At 43.0% G+C, this 20,883-nt stretch overlaps 2 long non-coding RNA genes across 2 annotated transcripts in view; one reads left to right on the top strand and one right to left on the bottom strand.

Moving 5' to 3' along the window:
* The window catches only part of LOC308481509, a 34,578-nt gene extending 28,831 nt beyond the window's left edge, over positions 1 to 5,747 (top strand). Inside the window, exons 2-3 of the long non-coding RNA XR_013988724.1 lie at positions 3,584 to 3,662; positions 4,890 to 5,747. This is a non-coding gene — a long non-coding RNA (uncharacterized lncRNA). The remainder of the gene's footprint in view (positions 1 to 3,583; positions 3,663 to 4,889) is intronic.
* The window catches only part of LOC308481510, a 351,692-nt gene that overhangs the window by 279,000 nt on the left and 51,809 nt on the right, over positions 1 to 20,883 (bottom strand). The window lies entirely within an intron of this gene.

The following is a 20,883-nucleotide window of genomic DNA, read 5'->3' as shown; positions in this document are numbered from 1 at the left end:
AATATCCTTTTCTTTTGGCCCATTTCTGCAACAGTTGTTAACTCGTTAATCACCATTTCCTTAAAAACACATTTCCCTGCATAGCAAAATATTCTGTGGACATTTAGGAGCCAATTCATATCCTCTCTTTTTTTATCCCCCAGCACAGAAGTCAACACAAAAAAATTAAAAATAAATAAATCTGAATATAAGTGTGTGTGTGTGTGTGTGTGTGTGTGTATGAAATTCCAAGTGGCATACAAAAATATAGTATAAACACAACAGAAGAGTCTCATAAAACAGATTCAAATATAAAAAACCCTACACAATAGTTCAATTAGCGCTGCGTAATTTATAGACACTTTTAGCATGCTGCCATTTTTATTTCCTTTTTTGATAGGTACCCAATAAATAAATGCCCAGGAGAGGAAAAAATGATACCCTCCCACTGCACTCCCAGCACTAGCTTCCTAAATACAGTTAGGAAATTAAAGCAGCCATGGACAAGTAGAGCAAAATGGCTGCTATAACTTACATGTAAGAAAAAGATAATGACAAGGATGGCTTGGTGGGCAACAAGGCATATTTAAAATTGTAGGAGATTTGATCAAATTCAATGAGAAAAACTCTTCTGACTGATGAGGAGGCTGGAGAAACAAGAATTTTTTGTTAAAGGAAATTATGACTGAAAGAGCTATTTCAGTCAAAGAGTAATAAGCATGAGGAATAAATTATTACTAGATGAAATCAATAAAGCAAGTAGTAGAAATAAATTTAAAAGCCAACTAGTTACCCTTTTGCGAAGAGAAAGAAATAGCATGTGTTTCACATTCATAGATCTGAAGAATCTTCAGAGGCATCCAGACTTTTATATGACCTCTCGACCTCTGTTCCTTTGCCAGTGTGTCAGCACTAATATGTTCAGTGCCTTGGTGTCCTTTCACTATACAACCCTGATGGAAAATTCCACAGGAAGCATGAAGCATATAAACAATGTTCAAGAAAAACATGGAAAACTAGGAAAAAGGTGAAGTATAAGGACAATAAAGGATCCTTTATGACAGCCTTCTCTATCTGAAGTCATCTGGGTGTTGCTTGACTCAAACTCTGCAAAAGTCACAACTTTACCTGCCACACACTTAAAATCACATATGGCAGGTGACTGTGGTTTGGCACAATCTGTCTCATGGGGCTGAAGGTCCCCCACCAATGATTTCATGTTTTGAGATTGAGGCATGGCAAACTTTGGTGCTTCCCCAACTTCTTATCCACATCTACAGTAAGAGAAGGAGATTGAAAACTTACGCTACTAGTTTTGAATCCATCATTGTTTCCTGTTGCATCCAGATTTGCGTTTAGTTCAAACTAGCCAGAGTCAAACCATGGTTTCGAATCCTGGTTTGTTAACTAACTACAGTCAAATAATCTACAGTTTCCCAGGTTTGAATGTAACAGGAAACTGTGGTTTATTCAAAATGAAAAAGCGCACGCTATTGAACTCATCCCAATCTGCAGAAAGGAGAAGACATGTTACCAAGGCTCATTGCAGCTGATTCTCATTATCCTGAACCATAGTTTAACACTATGCCTCAGCAGGGCTGTTGTCACTTAAAACTAGTGAAATTCCCTGAAAAGTTATCTCCATGTTTTGCTGAATGAACAAAGAACACACATGAGGTTATCTGCTCAATATGTAAACTGCTAGCTAGGCCCTTGGGGTCTGTCAGGAATCCAGTCACAAAAATTGTTCGTTCACACAAGCCTCTCTCTTGTGTATTCAGAGCCCAGGAGCGACTTGAGGGAGTCAGCCTGTGCCCATTAAAGGCACACAGAAGGCAGCCTTAAGGCTAAACAATGTGTGAGATATCCCTGTGTGTGAACTTCTGTAATCTGTGAGAAAAATGGCAAGAAAGGAAGAACAGAGTCTGCTTTTGGCCACATGGGGACATTCCAAATGGCACAGCTGTGCGAAAACAAACCCGCGATTCCAGCCTGAGGGCAGAGGACATTAAATGCTGCTCCTCAGAATATTTTTCTTCTACTTTAGCTGGCTTGTCTGAAAGACTTTCTTCTTTTTCTTTTTTTACTTAGTCTGGTTACAGGCTTTAAAAAAAAATAAGAAAGCATGGAGGAGGAGAAGAAAATATATACTCAATATTTTTTAAAAAAATAAAAAAATTAAGGCTTTGAACAGTAGGTGAGGGTTTGTTTCTCAAACAAGTGCAGACTTGGGCCACCCAGGTCTCCTGAAAAGGGAGCCAGGAAACAGATGCTTTCTAAGAGAGAGAGGGGGAATGTTTAAGTCTGAAAAGAAGTCACCGTTCAGGGAAAGTTAAACATTAGAGGGTTGAATTAGAACAGGAGACCTAAAACACAGAATGGCTGGCATCTCAGTTGGCTTCCAAATGACATCAGCAAGTGTGGAATTGGGGGGGGGACACACACACCAAAATAATTATTTCCATAGGTCTCATCTGCACTATGCATTTAAAGCGCTATGAGGCCACTTTAACAGTCATGGCTTCCCTCAAAGAATTCTGGGAACTGTAGGGTGCTGAGAGTTCTTAGGAGAGTTGCTAGAAGCCCAAGCTGGCTCGCATGGGAACACAGCATCGAAAGATGTGTGTCCTGATTTAATCAGCAGAATGTTGGAGGGCATGGTGTTATCAATGTTCAAGGACATGTTGCAGTCATTCAAAGACAGTTGGGGTGCAAGTAGTCTGGGGAGAGATGGTGCAGCCTGCAAAGGGTTCCAAGGGCAAGACAGAGAGTCCTAGAAGGCTTCATTACGCCCTGGGGCCTGAGGTTCCCCACCTCTGTCTTGGTGAAAAAGGCAAGTGCTTATGGTATGTGTTTATAATCTTAGGCTCCCTGTGCTACCCTCTTTTTTGTCCTCTAGGAGATCAGAATTAGTATAGGCTGTTATTTTCATTTATTGGAAGGCAATGGCACCAGCTAATGAGCCAATTGATATTTGCACCAAATTATACATCTCAAGTGTCTCTGATTGTAAGGAATGTCATTGACTTATATTAGAATTTTTAAACTCGTCCTCCATCCCTGTATGAAATGCTCCCCAATTTTCATGCTGACCCCGCCCCCAAGCCCCACTGTTTCTCAGGAGTGAAAGTCCTTGTCTCACATGGAGTAGATTGAGGGGGGTAGAACTGTATCAGCCATATCAAGTGCTCCATACTTAGGGCTCTCTTCAGGAACTTGTTTTTTAACTTTCCTTTTAGTCTAGATGGTAGATTTGTCAGATAAGTACATCTTGAAATCAGTTAAGATGGTTTCCCCAACAGTGAACTAGTTTTACTTTATTGTCAAGTAAATGTCAAGTGATAGTAATCCAAACATTATCATTACTTATTTTAATCAGTTAAAGCAAAGCAGCTAATCAATTAAGGGCATCTTTGAATAACTTCACATCCCTAAAACACATCCAAAATGTCATCTGTAATGATAAACTATGGCATTTATTTTAATTGGTTTAATTAATCACTTAAAATCACGATAGTCAACTGATTAAAAAAAAAAAAATCAGACGACAATCTTTAAAATGTTTATTTCAAATGTTATCAATCATTGATGCCTCTTCCGATAGGCGAGATACTTCAGAACAGAAAATACTGACGTGAGTATATGCATGTCTGCATATTGAGTCCGATGGTGCTTACTCCTAGGTAAGTGTGTATAGGATTGCAGCCTGCATTTGTTTGCTCCACTGTGCAATTTTCAGTGACACCAATGTGGAATCTTGAAATACTGTGTGTTTGTATCTGTCATGTTTATTTCCCAGAAAAGACTTCTGAGCATTTACACTAAAGACTTCCTCTTTTTTCCATTTACAGCTGTTGTGTGTTTCCTGAGCAAGAGTTTCATGATGACTAGTGTCCTAGGCTCCAGTCTGCAAATGTTTCCAGTGGTTGCTGGCTAGCACAGCCTGGTCTGTAAGGCAAACTGTGTGCTGGCAAGCCTGCAAGCATATGCGTTGTGTAATGAGTCCCATGTTATAATGGATCTAGTGTTAGAGAAAATTATGGGTGGCACCCACTGAGAACATTTCCTATGCAAGTTCCATTGGAAAGACCAGGAGCTGTACAAGAGTTCACATTCATTTCCAAATTCATTGTGACTTGCGCAGGAAGACATTTCCTAGCGGTCTGTGCCTTAACTTCACACAGATGAGGTGTTGCTGCTGTTCTTGATTTTGGCAATAGCAAATGGCCACCTTCCAATTTGCAAGAGGTGTAGGACATCCAACTCTAGCTGCTGTCTTAGTCAATGCACCTTCATAACATATCTTTAGGTGCCGGGCAAAAACATTCCTCTTCTCCCAGGTCTTTGGCTAATTAAACAATCTAGGGCCTTTTAAACTGGGGTGGGTGGATTTTGTTTGAGATATATTTTTATGTATTTATATTGCAAACTGTCCTGTGATCCTGAGATGAAGGGCAGTATAGCAGCAGCAGCAACAACAACAACAACGGTTTTCATATCCATCCATGGAAAAGTGCACTTTGGTGGCCACTGTAATTTAGTAACTTTTGAGGACTGTGAACTTTAAAAGCTTGCATCTGGAACCAGCAGATTAAGAAATGCCCTGCTAGATGCCTAACATTTCATTCCCTCACATCTGTGGTAGGTTAAATTTAGACAAATCGCTAAACATTTCAGTGTTTATCCAAATTGAAACTCCACGCTTTTGAGGTTCCCTCATCAATGGCTAAATAAGATTTGCCTGACTTCATTTAGAATAAATACAGAACCTAAACACAAAGCCCAGGGGAGTTTTTGATGCATAGCCTGCCTAACCTCAGGCTGGTGGAGTTGGGATTTTTCATAAATGAAAGTGGGCAACTAAGTCAAACAAAACTTAAAAATAAAGTGTTTTCTTTTTAATCTTCCAGAGCCTCTTTGAAAAAAACGGATTGTCCTTTCATTTAGCATCTCCTCCCCCATCGTTCAGTCTTCCTCTGAGTGGCTTCTGCTGGTTCCCTCACTGTGAGAAGCGAAGTTACAGGGAAACAGGCAGAAGGCCTTCTCAGTAGTGGCGCTCTCCCTGTGGAACGCCCTCCCTTCAGATGTCAAGGAAAGAAACAACTAACTGACTTTTAGTAGACATCTGAAGGCAGCCCTGTTTAGGGAAGTTTTTTAATGTTTGATGTTTTATCATGTTTTTACTATTCTGCTGGGAGCTGCCCAGAGTGGTTGGGAAACCTCATCCAGAATGGTGGGGTATAAATAATAAAATTGTTTGGAGGTTCTAGCAGGAGAGCGCAGCTATCGTATACCCTTGACCGAAGAACGGTACATGCCTTCTATCTGGGATGGTCGTCCTCTTCCACCGAGCGTGCAGCTTCGGGAGGGACGCACATGGAGCGGTGAGGGAGGAAGGGGACACCCGCCTAGCCAGCCAGATCAGCCGAATCAACCCTGGCGATCAATGGGGTGACAGATGTCGCAGCCAGATCGCCCTCACAACTAAAGAATCATGGCAAGAAAAATTGATGGACTATGCAGAACTGGCAAAACTGACATACAAGCTATGGGACAAGGATAACTGTGACTTTAAAGATGAATGGGAACCCTTTACAAAGTATTTGAAGACGCAACAAAGCGAACTGGACTCCTTGGCTGGTTTTGAATAAACATTCACAAACTTTTTATTGATAATAATCAGCTAAATAGTTTGAGAATCTATACAACTGTGTAACATGCAGAAAACAGCATTTTTAGAGAAATCAAAGACTGGAACTGAGGGAAGTTGGGGGGTGGGGGTGGGGGGGTTCTGTGGGGGAAGGGAGGGGGAGGGAGGGAAAATGGGGGGAATAAGGATGATATATTTCTGGATAATATGTTTTGTTTTAATTCTGAATAAAAAGTCATTAAAAAGAAATAAATAATAATAATAAAATTGTTGTTTTGTTGTATCTGGATTTAAATATTAATGTAAAAAAGGTGGGACATTCAACAGAAATTAATTACTATTTAAAAAAAAATAGTAAATCAGGAGCATATTTGGAGATTGGGGTGGGAGCTCCAACACCATGGAACAAAAGAGAGTGTTGCCACACCCATAAGATTACCTTGGGGAGATCCACACCATACATTTAAAGCTCATTCGGCACACATTTAAAACACATAACTCCCCTCACAGAATCCTGAGAACTGTAGTTTGTTTATGGTTCTAGGAATTGTAGTCATATGAGGGGGGAACACTACAGTTCCCAGGAAGTCTTGTGCTTTAAATATGTGTTGAATGTGATTTAAAGGTATGGTGTGGCAGTGTTTTCAGTCTCTCAGTTTCAGCCAGTAACCAGTCTTCACCATGAGGCAAGGGTGGATTGCCTCCAGTTTGGGGTCCTGAGCCAGTCACTGACATAACATGTGAGCAGTTGCCCCAGTGCAAGTATTTAAGAGATCGCTCTGTGACACAGATAAAGAGTTGTTGCTGTTTTGTCGCAGCAATAAATGTCAGCTGACGAATGGATGTTAGTTTCAGTGCATAGTAGTGAATATGATGATGCTTCCCATTCTATCGTAACTATTATTACAAGGGGCACTTAATCAGGCTTCTTGGAAAGAAAGACTGCTCTCATTCCTTTTCTGGGTGGTATCTTGGGAGAAATGTGTTCTTTGAAGCCTCCTACGCGTATCGCCAATATTGCTTCCAGATGAAATAAGGATCTGAGAGAAAACTAGGGAAAGGGGCTTTGGTTCATTTCTTGGACCAGTGAGTCCTCTTCCTTCCGGGGCTTTTAAGGAAGTAGTTCTATTTATTCCCTAGATTTTACAGCCAAACCATATTTGAATACTTCAGTCAGAAATTCTTGAACAGAACCAAAAGGACAGGTTAGAAATCTAGGCTGACTTAGTGATGCTTCACTGCAACTGAGCATGAATCACGTGATCCTGCACATATTTACTTGGAACTAAGTCTTCAGAGGGCTTAATCCCAAGTAAACTGTGCATTACATATGGCCTCTAATCCATATCAACCTTCAACAAAGCCTTAGCGTAAACAAGGTTTTAGGTCTGCAGTGTAGTCAGGCACGCACAGTGAATTAATACCCTTAAGCACAACCGAGTCTCCAGACTCCCACTTCTCTCTCTTCTTCCCTCAGACTACAAGAAAATAATGCCAGCTTTTGTTAAGAGCCCTGCCAGAGAGCTGTATAGATCCCTGTTAATAAGCCAGTTAAGTTACCTGATTTCCATATCTAAGGTTCAACAGGCAGTACAAATTCTATGAACTAAGGAGGGGTGTAGTCAGGGAAGGGGGTATGACCTAAGGAGGGCCTGATAGAAAGGTATGGAGGGCCATATGCAATCCCTAGTCCATGAGGGCAACCCAGAGGACTCAGGAAAAAAACAGTTTGTAAATAAGGCCTTGACACATTAGGAGTTCGTTAATCCTCTTCACACATCCCTCAAATGTGTTGGAAAAATATCATGGAAACTTGTAGAGTGGACTTACTGTCGTCAAACTAACTTTGGCAAAGCAACCTAGTCCTCCCAGAGGAAGGCCACAATAAACTCCAGTGCAGCTGAGAAGAAATTATTAAAAGCAGCAACCGAGATGTTTGTTTATTTTGAACTTTTTTGCCTCACCAGCCCTGCAAACAGGGAGTGCTTTGACTGCTTTCCACCTCTGACGGTTCCTGTTCCACACATGTCCCCACATTTACTTAAAAACAAAACAAGTGGAAATGGCCATAAAACTCACTCGTCCATAAAGCTCCTCTTTTCCCACTGCCAGTTCTTTGCCTTCCACATTGGACTGGGTGGAGATAAATAAGCCAGTGTTATAATGATCACCTTATATTTAACAAGGTGAAGGTGACCTTGAGGGATCCAGGATTATTGCAGTTTCTGGTCAGCACCTTTCATGAGTTTAGGTTTCTGACATTCCCAGTGCGTTTTCCCCCATCTCAAATAAGCTGTATTTGTATATAGAGCTAGTAGTAACAGCAAACATACAGTAGTCATTTTGACTGTGCAAGGAAACACATATCTAGCTGGCACTTGCTTTGTACAAACCCTTAGGCTGTGTATACAAGCAAAGTTACAGCGCAAATATTTGTTGGGATCCTAGCTTTCAATGCATAAACACTCTTGATTTGCAAACCTTCCTTGAAAGGCTAGTCCAAAATATTTTAAGAGAGCATACAAAGTTCTGACATACTGAAAAACTCTATACCGATGGAAGCATCCATAATAAGTGTAGAAAATTGAATTCTGTTTAAGTAGCATTAGCATTAGGACGTGGGTGGCGCTGTGGGTTAAACCGCAGAGCCTAGGGCTTGCTGATCAGAAGGTCAGCGGTTCGAATCCCCGCAATGGGGTGACCTCCCTTTGCTCGGTCCCTGCTCCTGCCAACCTAGCCGTTCAAAAGCACATCAAAGTGTAAGTAGATAAATAGGTACCGCTCCGGCAGGAAGGTAAATGGCATTTCCGTGCACTGCTCTGGTTCGCCAGAAGCGGCTTAGTCATGCTGGCCACTTGACCCGGAAGCTGTACGCCGGCTCCCTCGGCCAATAAAGCAAGATGAGCGCCGCAACCCCAGAGTCGGCCACGACTGGACCTAATGGTCAGGGGTCCCTTTACCTTTACCTTTAACATTAGGGGAGGGATGTGGTATTTGGGGAAATTTGCCAGGAAATGGCAATGCTTACATCATGGAGACTAATGATCCTCTGTGATGGAACTGTACACCCAAGGCACAATTTATGGGACCCTGGAAGTGGCCTGAATTCCATAGTTGCTCTTCAGCATTTCACAGATGGACTCAGAGATGCTTCTTCTCTGCACAAGCACCTTGAATGGGCCAAGGTGGATCCCAGCAGCCCAGATGCATGGCATGGAAGAAAATGGACGTTCATGGAGTGACACCAACATAAAACGCATCATATATCTACAGGACCACAGCTCAACTGAACAGCAAATACTTTGCATGAAGTGCGTTGAAAGTTCAATCCCTGACATTCCCAAGTGACAGGAGCGAGCCATCAGTAAATCACACTGAGCAAGTTGGTGTTAACTCTTTATTAGCAAAACCAGGATCTTCACAGAAGAGTTAGGTCTAATGAGCACAGCAATTCCACTCATCGTCATCCCAGCACCACTCCCCAGACTCTGGGCCTTCTTCCCTTGGAGGTTCCCAAGCTGGTTCCTCCAACCATTCCTCTGTGTCCAATCAGTCCCTGATACCGACTGCAAAAGTCGCTTGACTGAAACCCTGGAGAACTGCTGCCAGTCAGTGTGGAAATATTGAGCTAGATGGACTAGTTGGGCTTGCTATGAAGCAGTTTCCTAAATGGCCCCAAAAACTGGAATCAGGAGCTAAAAAAATTAGACCATATAATTCAGATGATAAACTATACAAGCCAAGACACCAGACTTGGCATAAGCACCTGGCCTGGCCAGGCAAATGCCAGGGCTCATGAGCCCCAGGACAGCCTATTGGGGTTGATACAAGCCACTTACATAATTTATTTTCTTTATTCATTTCCCAGAATGTACCTGGGTTTCATGAGGGCCCAGAAAAACTCTCGTGGTGGTGGTGGTGGTGAATTCATTGGTGGCTCTTTCTGAAAGAGAAAACATTTATCAAAAAGACATATCTATTTTCCCATATTGGGTCTTGACAATAAGTTATTGGCTTGTCTCCAACCAAGTTTTACTCAGAGTAAACCTACTGAAATTAATGGAACTAAGGTAATCATGTTAATTAATTTAAATGGATCTATTATTGAGTACAACTAGCATTGGCTACAACCTATTAACATAATCTGAACCTGAAGATGATAAAATACAACATACCATCCTCAAGCCTTCATTTCTGTTTTCTCTAATCTGTCTAAGTGAAATATTGTCTTTTCATTATATAGACTTTATATCCAGAAGACATTAATCCAGAATTTAACCTGAGCTACCAGATACACATATGGCGCAGTCCTTATCTGTATGCATCACAAATAGATATCACGTGGCTGTGAATAAATCAGTTTCATTTGTTTATTTTTATCTATTTATTTAATTCCATTTATGAATCGCTTCTCAAAATGTATCTCTCAAAGTGATTTAAAAACAGAAGCGTCAACAATAAAAACAATTTCATATATAAGAACAATTTCAAATCTAATATACAGGCACAGACATTTTAGCATATTGTATGTGAGCTGCCAAGGAAGAAGGTTAAAGCTATTTTGATAACAATTCTTTTATCATGCATTGTGCTACTAAACTTTCTGCCACATAGTTCACTATATCAGTTCATTCCCATGTGGTTTCATTCCCTGCTATGTGTTTTTATACCTACATCTTGCCCCACCCCCAAGAACTGTTTTAGTTTCCACAGTATTGTGGTGGGGTTGGGGAATTTGTTCCAGTATTCTAATAATATTGTAAAGCTGCTAGCTACAACGTGATTTTATGCACTGCTGTCTCTATTCTTTCCTCACTTGAGAAATCTGGCTGAGTTTACAGACCATTGCAAGAAATCCTGGCAACAGAACCATCCTCTAACTTACAGCTTGATGTCATTACAGCATTGTAGGTAGGCAGAATTTTGACATTTCAGGAAGATCCTTGTTTATGTGCTGGCTCTGGCAGCCGTTAGAAAGAGAATAGTGCCTGTGGTGATAATCCTCAAAATGTAGTCCTCCCTTCTTCAATTTCTTTTGCTAGGGAAGTTCCCCAACCCACCCACCCCCGCACGGTTTTCAGTAACGAAAACTACTCTTACAGAGAAAGAGAGAAAGCCCATTTCCCGAGTGCCAGAAAACGAAGAAAGATCCTAAAAGCCATGACATTGGTAGGAGATCTCAGAAATACCTCAGGGCATCATGGGAATTGTGGTTTTCAAAAGTGGGTTGCTAATGGGACAGAGCCACTACATCAGCTTCTCAGCAGGTGGATTTGCTGCTGCTTGCCAACAAAGGCCCGTATAGTTAAAGCTATGGTTTTCCCAGTAGTGATGTATGGAAGTGAGAGCTGGACCATAAAGAAGGCTGATCGCCGAAGAATTGATGCTTTTGAATTATGGTGCTGGAGGAGACTCTTGAGTGTCCCATGGACTGCAAGAAGATCAAACCGATCCATTCTTAAGGAAATCAGCCCTGAGTGCTCACTGGAAGGACAGATCCTGAAGCTGAGGCTCCAATACTTTGGCCACCTCATGAGAAGAGAAGACTCCCTGGAAAAGATCCTGATGTTGGGAAAGATGGGAGGGCACAAGGAGAAGAGGACGACAGAGGATGAGATGGTTGGACAGTGTTCTCGAAGCTACAAACATGAGTTTGACCAAACTGCGGGAAGCAGTGGAAGACAGGAGTGCCTGGCGTGCTCTGGTCCATGGGGTCACGAAGAGTCGGACACAACTAAACGACAAAACAACAACAAAGAGTGGAAGGGTGAGGTGTTGGGGTGGGTGGCACGACACCAATGCACTGGCAGAGCCAATCTGGTGCCAACTTCCCCTTCTGGTAGGCAGCAGCAACTCACCATCCAAGAAGCGAGCATAGCATCTCCGCAAGGCAAGCTGCTTTTGGTCGCTTATTTAGATAGCTGTTGGGGCTATACTCCAAAGGGCATTCAGATATCCTTAGGGTGCATTTTAATTTGTGATACGCAGTGCTAAGCCGTCATGACAAACGCTCGCCCAGACGCTCCCTACTGTTATTGTGCAATAAAGCCGTAGCGTGAATTAGAATTGCTCACTCTAGCAGAAGAAATAAAAGTCTTCTAATCTGTGTGCTCCCATTCATTTAAAATATATGCATATTTAAAACTATCGCGGAGCCCAGCGATTGCGTGTGGTGGGTAGGAGGGGGCAGCAGAGGAGAAGACAGCAACTCAGTTTGTCAGGTTAGATGACAACCGAAGTGTGAAATTTTATCTATATATAATTTGCTCTTTCTGTAGGAATAAACCTTCGGCTGGAATCCAGCGTGCATGCTTGGAAATAAGCAGTTGGACCGCAAAGGAAGGCTTACAGCCAATCTGATGCATGTCAGAAATATGTTCAACTGCACTTATTCCCCCCCCCCAAAAAATGGTTGACGTAGGCATCTTTCCCCAAGTGATGGGGATGGGACATGTCCATGCTGTGCTGTGGCCCTGTCTCTTTTTCTTCTATTTCTGAAGTGGCAGCCATTTTGTATTATATCACACGCCCATGGCAACCATTTTCTGACTGGCACCCACATCACTTGCTCAAAATTCCAGATGTGCCCACTGGCCCAAAACAGGCTGGCAACCCTGGTTTAGAGCTTTGGAGGTGAAAAACAGCACTTCAAATTGGGGGCCCCATTCAGGCTTCTGAGTAAACATGTTTAGGATTGCACTGCTAATTCTGAATAAACATGCATGGGGTTGGGCTGTGGAAGCAACCAGGGGGCTTTGATATGCTGGAAAGGAGATTTGGTTCTACTTAGTTCAGAGATTTCCATGACTTCATGCTGTGCTTGCCCTCTGCGGCCTGCTCCAAGTGATAAAGATGATATTGTGGCATGGAATCATAAATAACTTTTTTTCCTGAGGTCTATTGAGAGTGTCACTGGCTCTCTCTCTCTCTCTCTCTCTCTCTCTCTCTCTCTCTCTCTCTCTCTCTCTTTAAACAAGAACCTGCAAAGGCGGCCACATATAGTGTGTACGGCAAATGGAGGTGAGTAATGAACTGTCAAAAAGGGAAGATTAGAGAAGCACTTCACCTCAGCTGTGCTCTTGTCAAACAAGCCAACCAATCTACCTCAACTTTTCTTCTGGAATTTTATAGAGAGCCCCACAGGGTAATCACAGCCATTCAAACAACTTGGATCTCCTAATCCGCTTGTATTATGCTTTCCAGCTTCCAGATGCATTTAGAATTAAAAGCACATTTTCAACATTCTCCTCTTGAACCAGGTTTTTCCCTCATCCTCCCATCTCTCCTTCAGCTTTTATATATATATATATATATATATATACACACACTTCTTAAGAGTTCGCATTTTGTACTTTCCACAGCTAAAGAGCTGTCGATGATAACAAGAAACAAGGATGGCTTTTTATTGAATATAAAGCCATATTTTATTATCAGCTCTAAAAAATAAATAAATAAACAAACAAATATAATTTAATGTATTTTTTTAGGATTTTATTTGCTTTAAGTTCCAATTTGTGTTACGTGCTTTTAAGCCCTATGGATAATAGATATTATTCATGCTGGTCAAAGTGATTCAATTATATTTCAACTTTGATTATATTTCAACTTTGATTATGCCTATGGATTAAAGTAAAAGCAGGTTGGTTAAGTGCATAAGATTCTTATCTCATTATACACGATAAAGCTATTTTTAGCCATCTCACCCCTTGCTTTTTCCTGTTAGACCAACTGCAGTCGTTAACAGTCATCAACAGGTTTACCACACCTATCAGGCAATCACCCATTCCCAACACCCTTCTGAATAATACCCCTCCCCACCCTCTCACTATATGTATAAGGGTCTGGTGACTTCTGTTTCAGTGTATCTGAAGAAGTGTGCATACACAAGAAAGCTCATACCAATAATAAACTTAGTTGGTCTCTAAGGTGTAAGCTTCCTCCTTCTGACAAGATGGCCCCTACCACCAGGTACATAAAACATACAGTTATTAGTCTGCGTTTTGCAAGGAACTCACACAGCCTGGACTTTCGTAAGTGGTGAGGCAATGAAAATGACCAAATGTACTACTGACTAAAAATGTATCTAAACCTTTCACCTTGGAGGGTGCCCCCAAAAGAAAATTATTGGGGGCGGGCAAGGGATCCCAGCACCCTCCAGTAGGCACCAGTGCTTGTGACACACATAAACAACCAACATAAGAAGCCGCTTATCCCAGTGAAAGGTGACTTTATCTGGCAATACATATGTCATACCGTTTGACTGATTAGTCACACATTGGATGGCCCCTTCATTCAACCCTGCTTAAGAAGATGGTGTTCTTCCCTTTCATTTATTGCCGTATGCCTCAATCTCTGTTTGGTGCTTACCTTGGTTTTCTGCAAAGCCATATTGATGATTTTTCTTTCTTTAGCATGTGTAATGTTATTGTTATTACAGTTTACTAGTGCTGTTGTCCTTTTGAAGTCTTAATAATAGGTAAGGGTAAAGGGACCCCTGACCATTAAGTCCAGTCGTGGCCGACTCTGGGATTGCGGCGCTCATCTCGCTTTATTGGCCAAGGGAGCCAGCGTACAGCTTCCGGGTCATGTAGCCAGCATGACTAAGCCACTTCTGGCGAACCAGAGCAGCGCACGGAAACTCCGTTTACCTTCCAGCCAGAGCGGTACCTATTTATCTACTTGCACTTTGACGTGCTTTCGAACTGCTAGGTGGGCAGGAGCAGGGACCGAGCAACGGGAGCTCACCCAGTCGCGGGGATTCAAACCGCCGACCTTCTGATTGGCAAGTCCTAGGCTCTGTGGTTTAACCCACAGCGCCACCCGCGTCCCTAATAATAAAATATATTAAAAATAAAAAGTGAATACCAGATGCTGGAAACTATAGAATGTGAGAGCGCTCAGACCTGCTTGCGGGTTCCCCACAGGTATCTGGTTGGCATAGCTGCCAACTTTTCCCTTTTCTTGCGAGGAATCCTATTCGGAATAAGGGAATTTCCCTTAAAAAAAGGAAAATGTTGACAGCTATACTGGTTGTTCACTGTGAGAACAGGATGCTGGACCAGATGGGCCACTGGCCTGGTCCAAGAGGCTATTCTTAACACCATAATAGTTTACTATAAATAGATTTGTGGATTTTCTAAATCCAGTGGGCACTTGCTCTATCTGTGTCAGGCACTGAGCGGAGGAGGAATGGCGAGCCTTAAAAGTAGGAGAGCAAAGAACTCAAAGACAGACGGCAAGTAGCAGCAGTGGGGGAGAAGGGGGGTGGAGATTCACTCGGGACAACGCCATTATCCAAGAGGCTGGGTTATATAGCCTCTCTCTGTAATACTGAAATAAAAAAGGACAGTAAGAAACTTTTCCTTGTCTTTATACTTTCCTGGGCAACCAGCCGGGAACCGCTGACAGCATCCTGACAATCTGTTTTGAAGTGTTCAGAGAGTGGGTTCCACTGTTCCCCATGACTTGTAATTCCTATTTCAGTTCATTCTTGTTCTGCTATGATGTCTCACGTGGTTCTTCTGTCCTTGCTCTTTGTCCTTGCCTTCAATCACTCTTTGTGAGAAAACATTTGTTAAAAATAAATAAAGAAACTCATTTTACAGATTTCAGATGCAGAGATTTTATTTTCACATATAAAACAGTGCAGTGGGGGTGCACAACCATAACCATCTTCTCCAGACTTGGTGATGAACACAGCTTTGAAGAACACTTACTTTCTCAAGCGGTGTGATCTTTCAGCTAAGTCGGTTTCCTCCATGTGCCACAGCAAAGTGGTGGGAGGTCCAGGCTTTGTGGGATTTTCATGTTTATTGGGTGTTTGACAGCAGATGGTGAAAAGCATTTCAATTTGGATCCGCTTTATACTCAGAGATTAATTCAGGTGAAAAACAGAGCCATCCTAATTGCATCACAATGATGCTCTACATTACTCAAAGATAGTATTCATCATCATAAATTCTAAGGTCAGCTGCTAATGTATCTCATGATTGCAATTGCCTTTTTAGACCATGCTTTCAATTACTTTAAATGGGTAATCTAATTAAATTGGCATTTGCTGTTTGTTACATGCAGCTTGTTTTGTAACTGGGGCAATCACTGGGATAAGTTAGCCAGGTTGTCTGCCTAGATTCCTATCTTAGAATACAGAAGACTGTGACACAGTGCTGGATACTAGCTTGCTGCATTATTTCATGTCACAAGTTGGCGTTTGAGCATAGAAAGCTGCAATTGGTCCATTTAACTCAATGTTGTCAGTATTGTCTACTCTGATTTGCAGAAGCCTCTCCAAGGTTTTAGACAGGAGGGTTTATCCCAGCCCTACCTGAATCTTAGAAACATAGAATTGTAGAGCTGGAAGGAACCACAAGGATCATCTAGTCTAACCTGCTGCAATGCAGGAATCTTTCTGCTCAAAACACCTGGGTTTGGATCTAGGATCTCCTGCATGCAGAATGTGTGCTCACCTACACAGGACTCATCTGATACTTATTTAGAAATATTTAAGAGACAGCGGAAAGACAGAAGTAATATATAAGCCCCTTAAGCTCATCATATTGAACAGTTGGGACAAAAATAGTAAGATATCATGGAACACCCATGCTCCATGCCTGGTCTGACGATCAATATTCACTGTTGTTCTAAGTCCACAAAGGTTGTTCCCCTCTCTCGATTTGCATTGTGTTTCTGTGGCACCGTAAGGAATGGTGTAGAACAGTGTAATTAGTTACACAATTAGTTGTGTAAAATTCTGCCACAGCAAATAGCAAGGCAACTTATGTTGTTTTTGTCCGAAGTCCGTTCACCTTTTATCGGGTGTACGGTGTTGCAGCCAGTCAGCTGAGCCTCAACAGCCTTCCAGTGTCAGGGGAGGTACTTGCCTTCCCTCTCACATCACTGCCGGCCGCGTCATTGATGCTGGGGACACTCCCAGCCAATCTGCTGGGGGGGGGGCGTGGCCGCGAGCCATTGAATTATGCTGCGGCCGGCCGGTTCATTTTTCTCCGCCTTTGCTTCAGATCACCCTACCCACCCACCCTTGTTCATGCGTTGCTCTGATATGAACTTGTTATGACAGTTGTCAGTCGCCTTGTTGTGGGGGCCAGCTAGGAATTTTTTCCACTTGGCAAATTGGCACCAGCCGTTTGGTTTTTGCCTGTTGTTGTTGGTTAGTCGTTTTGTCGTGTCCAACTCTTTGTGACCCCATGGACCAGAGCACGCCAGGCACTTCTGTCTTCCACTGCCTCCCGCAGTTTGGTCAAACTCATCCTGGTAGCTTCGAGAACACTATCCAACCATCTCGTCCTCTGTCGTCCCATTCTCCTTGTGCCCTCTATCTTTCCCAACATCAGGGTCTTTTCCAGGGAGTCTTCTCTTCTCATGAGGTGGCCAAAGTATTGGAACCTCAGCTTCAGGATCTGTCCTTCCAGTGAGCACTCAGGGCTGATTTCCTTCAGAATGGATAGGTTTGATCTTCTTGCAGTCCATGGGGCTCTCAAGTCTCCTCCAGCACCATAATTTAAAAGCATCAATTCTTCAGCTATCAGCCTTCTTTATGGTCCAGCTCTCACTTCCATACATCACTACTGGGAGAACCATAGCTTTAACTATACGGACCTTAGTTGGCAAGGTGATGTCTCTGCTTTTTAAGATGCTGTCTAGGTTTATCATTGCTTTTCTCCCAAGAAGCAGGCATCTTTTAATTTCGTGACTGCTGTCACCATCTGCAGTGATGGTTTTTGCCTACCTAGTAGCAATCACCACAACTTTTGTGAGGTTAGGCATTGGGTAAGCATGTGTTTGGTCAGAGCGGAGGTTGTGGCCTTGCCTGCCCCTCCTCAGCAAGGGTATCCTGTTAAAAGTATCTGGGGTGTGAATACTATCCGAAGGCTGGGCGTGGGCTAGGGCCATGTTACAGCCCCTACGGTGACCCCAAGGGGATCCACTATCTGACGTATGTTATCGGGTACCCTATCAGTGGTTTACCCTTCTGGGACTCTCTGCAGATGAACAGGAGTCAATATATAGCCTGGCTTCACCCCAAAACCTAAGCCAAACCGCTCACATCTGTAACCAATAAAAGTTGTGGCCTATATGAACCCATAAACCAAATATTCTGTGTCAGTGTGAGTTACTGTGTTCCTGGGACCTTTGGGGCTCAGGTGCCTTGGCATGCAAGCAGAACTGCAGCAGAACAGAAGCATCACCACATGTGATGAACACATGTCAGAATGGTAATCGGTGCCTTCTGGTGGTGGTGGTTGGGGAGGTGTGAGGGTAGGCCATGCAGGTGCAGGATCCCAAGCTTCCTTGTTCTTCTCAGTATGCCCCCAAAATGGATCTGGACTTCAACCAGCCCTGGAGTTGGCATAGTAAATTCCCTTCAATAGGAAGGGGAAGGGTAAAGGAAAATTAATAATACAGCTGCTCTCCACCTCCCTCCCTCACTATAGTGAGCCAACGGGTATAGATGCTGGCTCCCTGGGGCCCTGAGTGCCCAAGCACCCACAAAATTCCCCATGAAGGGGCCCAGGCACCCACAAATTTTGGCACCAGGGCCATGCACACTGCATGGCACCCACGGCCCCGGGCACCCACAGTCATGGAGCCAAGCTGGCACTGCTGTCAACTGGCTGTCAATGTGGCATTTGCTCCATCTCAGACCTACTCCACCATCACTATAAGACTGCTCCAGTTGGCCCCCTGGAATATTCTATTTTTCTTCCTATTTGTGCTTAAAGAATATCAAGATACTATCATTTCTTCAAATGCTTTCCTTGTCCTCAAGAATCGAGTGTTTCCTCCAGGCATTTGTTTCTTCTTGGAGGCTGCTGCGTTTATGAAGCGAGCACCGCGCACCCTGGGTGCACACTCCACCCAAAAAGCAAAGCTGAATTCAGTCAGACGTGTTCATATTCAAAAATGCCTGTGTTCTGAGGAGAGGAGGGTGCGCATTCTTTTGGAATGCTTTTCGGCGAAAATCTTAAGCCTGGTGATAAATAAATAACTAGATGCATCTTTGGAAGAAGAAGAAGAAAAACCTTCCATATATTTCTCTATTCAACAAGCAGCATACATAATCACAAAGGTACATTTGCATATAAAAATGTTACACATACCTTGTGCATGGATTTAAAAATAATATGTCTAAGTGGGTATTTGAGAAGATAAGCATTTACCATCATTTACCATTTGTTCCTTTCAGTTTCACTGAATGACCAAAGCTCTCCAGATGTCCTTTTTATTGTGCATTCATGACCATTGGTGCTCATGATGGTATCAGGATGCTTATACACCCAAACAAAGAAGTGCTATCCCAAGTCCATATTCCCTGCATGTTCACACTCCTGTCCCAGCAACATCTATGCTGGCTTCATTACGTCCACAGAATGGAAGATGGCAGGGTCCCCGAGGACATGATCTATGGACTTCGGGCACCAGGCCGATTGGCAGATTAACTCTGTGTAGCAACGATGTCTGCAAACATGACATGAAGGCTGGCATCATCAACACTGCCGTGTTGGAAATCCCTTTCAGACAACCACAGTACCTGGAGACAGACAGTCAGGTCATGCTTCCATAGCAGTGACCAGAGGAGGAATGACTGCTGGGAGGAGCACAGAGAGAAGAAACGCCATGATGCATCTGCAGCAGCACAACCGGACACCTTCATCCGCCCCAGCTGCAACAAAACATCTCTACAGCCACAGCTGGTGGTGCAACCATCCCAACAGCTTGACCTCACCTCTAAAGGCACACCCCTCCATTGTCTCCTGAGACAGATAGATGCCAACCCATACACAACCACACTCTTAATACCATTTGTAGCTGCCTCTTTTCCAATCAGTGCATGCCCTGTAACTTCCCACTGAAATCCTGACACTTTTCAGACCACAAATGTTCCCGTTTATTTGTTGTCCCGCTTTTGTTGCACTCTAGTGAGGAGTGCCCCTCTAGATTGCAATAATGTGTGAGTATTAGGGAGGCATCACAAAACAACCAAAAAGGCAGAACCGTGTGCGGACTGTCCAGTATGAATCATCCACTATTATTGCATTGGTGACATGTTGCAGAATAAACCCACACACACACCAGTCTTGGGGGCTCCCAAGTAGTATCATGGCTTATGAAAATAGCCTTAATGCAGACTTCATCAGCCTTGTGCCCTCTGCACATTTGGGGCTACAGATCCCATAGTCAGCATATATTCTTGTTTTATAAACTATCTACACTGCTACAAGAAATACCACTGTACACACAACCACTATGTGTATTGTGTAACTTTGTTCCTTCTCTCTCCCTTTATTGTGTTGACTGTTCTCCACCATCTGTTTTCTTACTGGTCCTCTTTCTCCCACTCCCTCTCATTCATTGCCTTCTTCCCCTCTCACTTAAGCTCACACATCTATTCTTCCAGACAAAGAGAATTAGAGCACTATATCTAGTATCCCAAGACCACCAAACTATGTAAATCATGCTGAGAAGCCCCCCGCTAAACTCGAGAAAAGGGGAGAGAATTACAATGCCAGGGAGCAGAACATTAATTGTGTGCGACTGAATACGCTTTCTCTTTTCCTCCCCAAGGAAACCAAAATCCTGAAAGGAGATCTTCCGCTGGCAGTTAAAAGTCCATTTTAGTTACATTACCAGATATCTGGCACTGAAGCAAGCAGCATAAAATATGTACTAAATGGCTCTCTTCAGTATCGAGCCATTAGAATCCATGCGATTATTCTGTCTGCATGCCGAGAGCTGTGTTGGGAAAAGGCCTTCCATGATGAATAATCTTTTTCGGTTTTCTGCTTGCCTTTTGCAAATGACACAAATTATTATTATTATTGCATTTTCTTAAATTTGTGATGTAATATGCATATCTCTGGCCCGAAAGCTCTGTGCAAGTACCTTTTTGGAATCGTACGTCTGCTAACTGCATTTTTGCAGGAACTGCGTGCATTTTTCTTCCAGCGGAAGCCTTGTGACCTGACCTGAAGATGAGAAGAACTGCAATACAAATGCAGCACCATCTCTAGGTCTGGGTGGTGGAGTGTTGCCATTAGCTCCCCTGCCCCATATTATTGGCTTATGGTCAAGCGAGGCAGGATTTTTCACTGGCAGGGCCAGTGTTATGGAATGCAGTGCCTGCTGATATGATATGTGACTCCTGTGTTGCAATATAGACAAGCTGAACAATATAACACAACACGATGGCCAATAACAATGGCACTAAACACTATTTATAGACTAATACAAATGAT

This window comes from Podarcis pityusensis (assembly GCF_964106645.2).
Source record: "Podarcis pityusensis genome assembly, chromosome: 7".
NCBI classification, from domain to species: domain Eukaryota; kingdom Metazoa; phylum Chordata; class Lepidosauria; order Squamata; family Lacertidae; genus Podarcis; species Podarcis pityusensis.
Note: the sequence above shows the minus strand (reverse complement) of the source record. Positions and strands in the feature narration are given on the sequence as shown.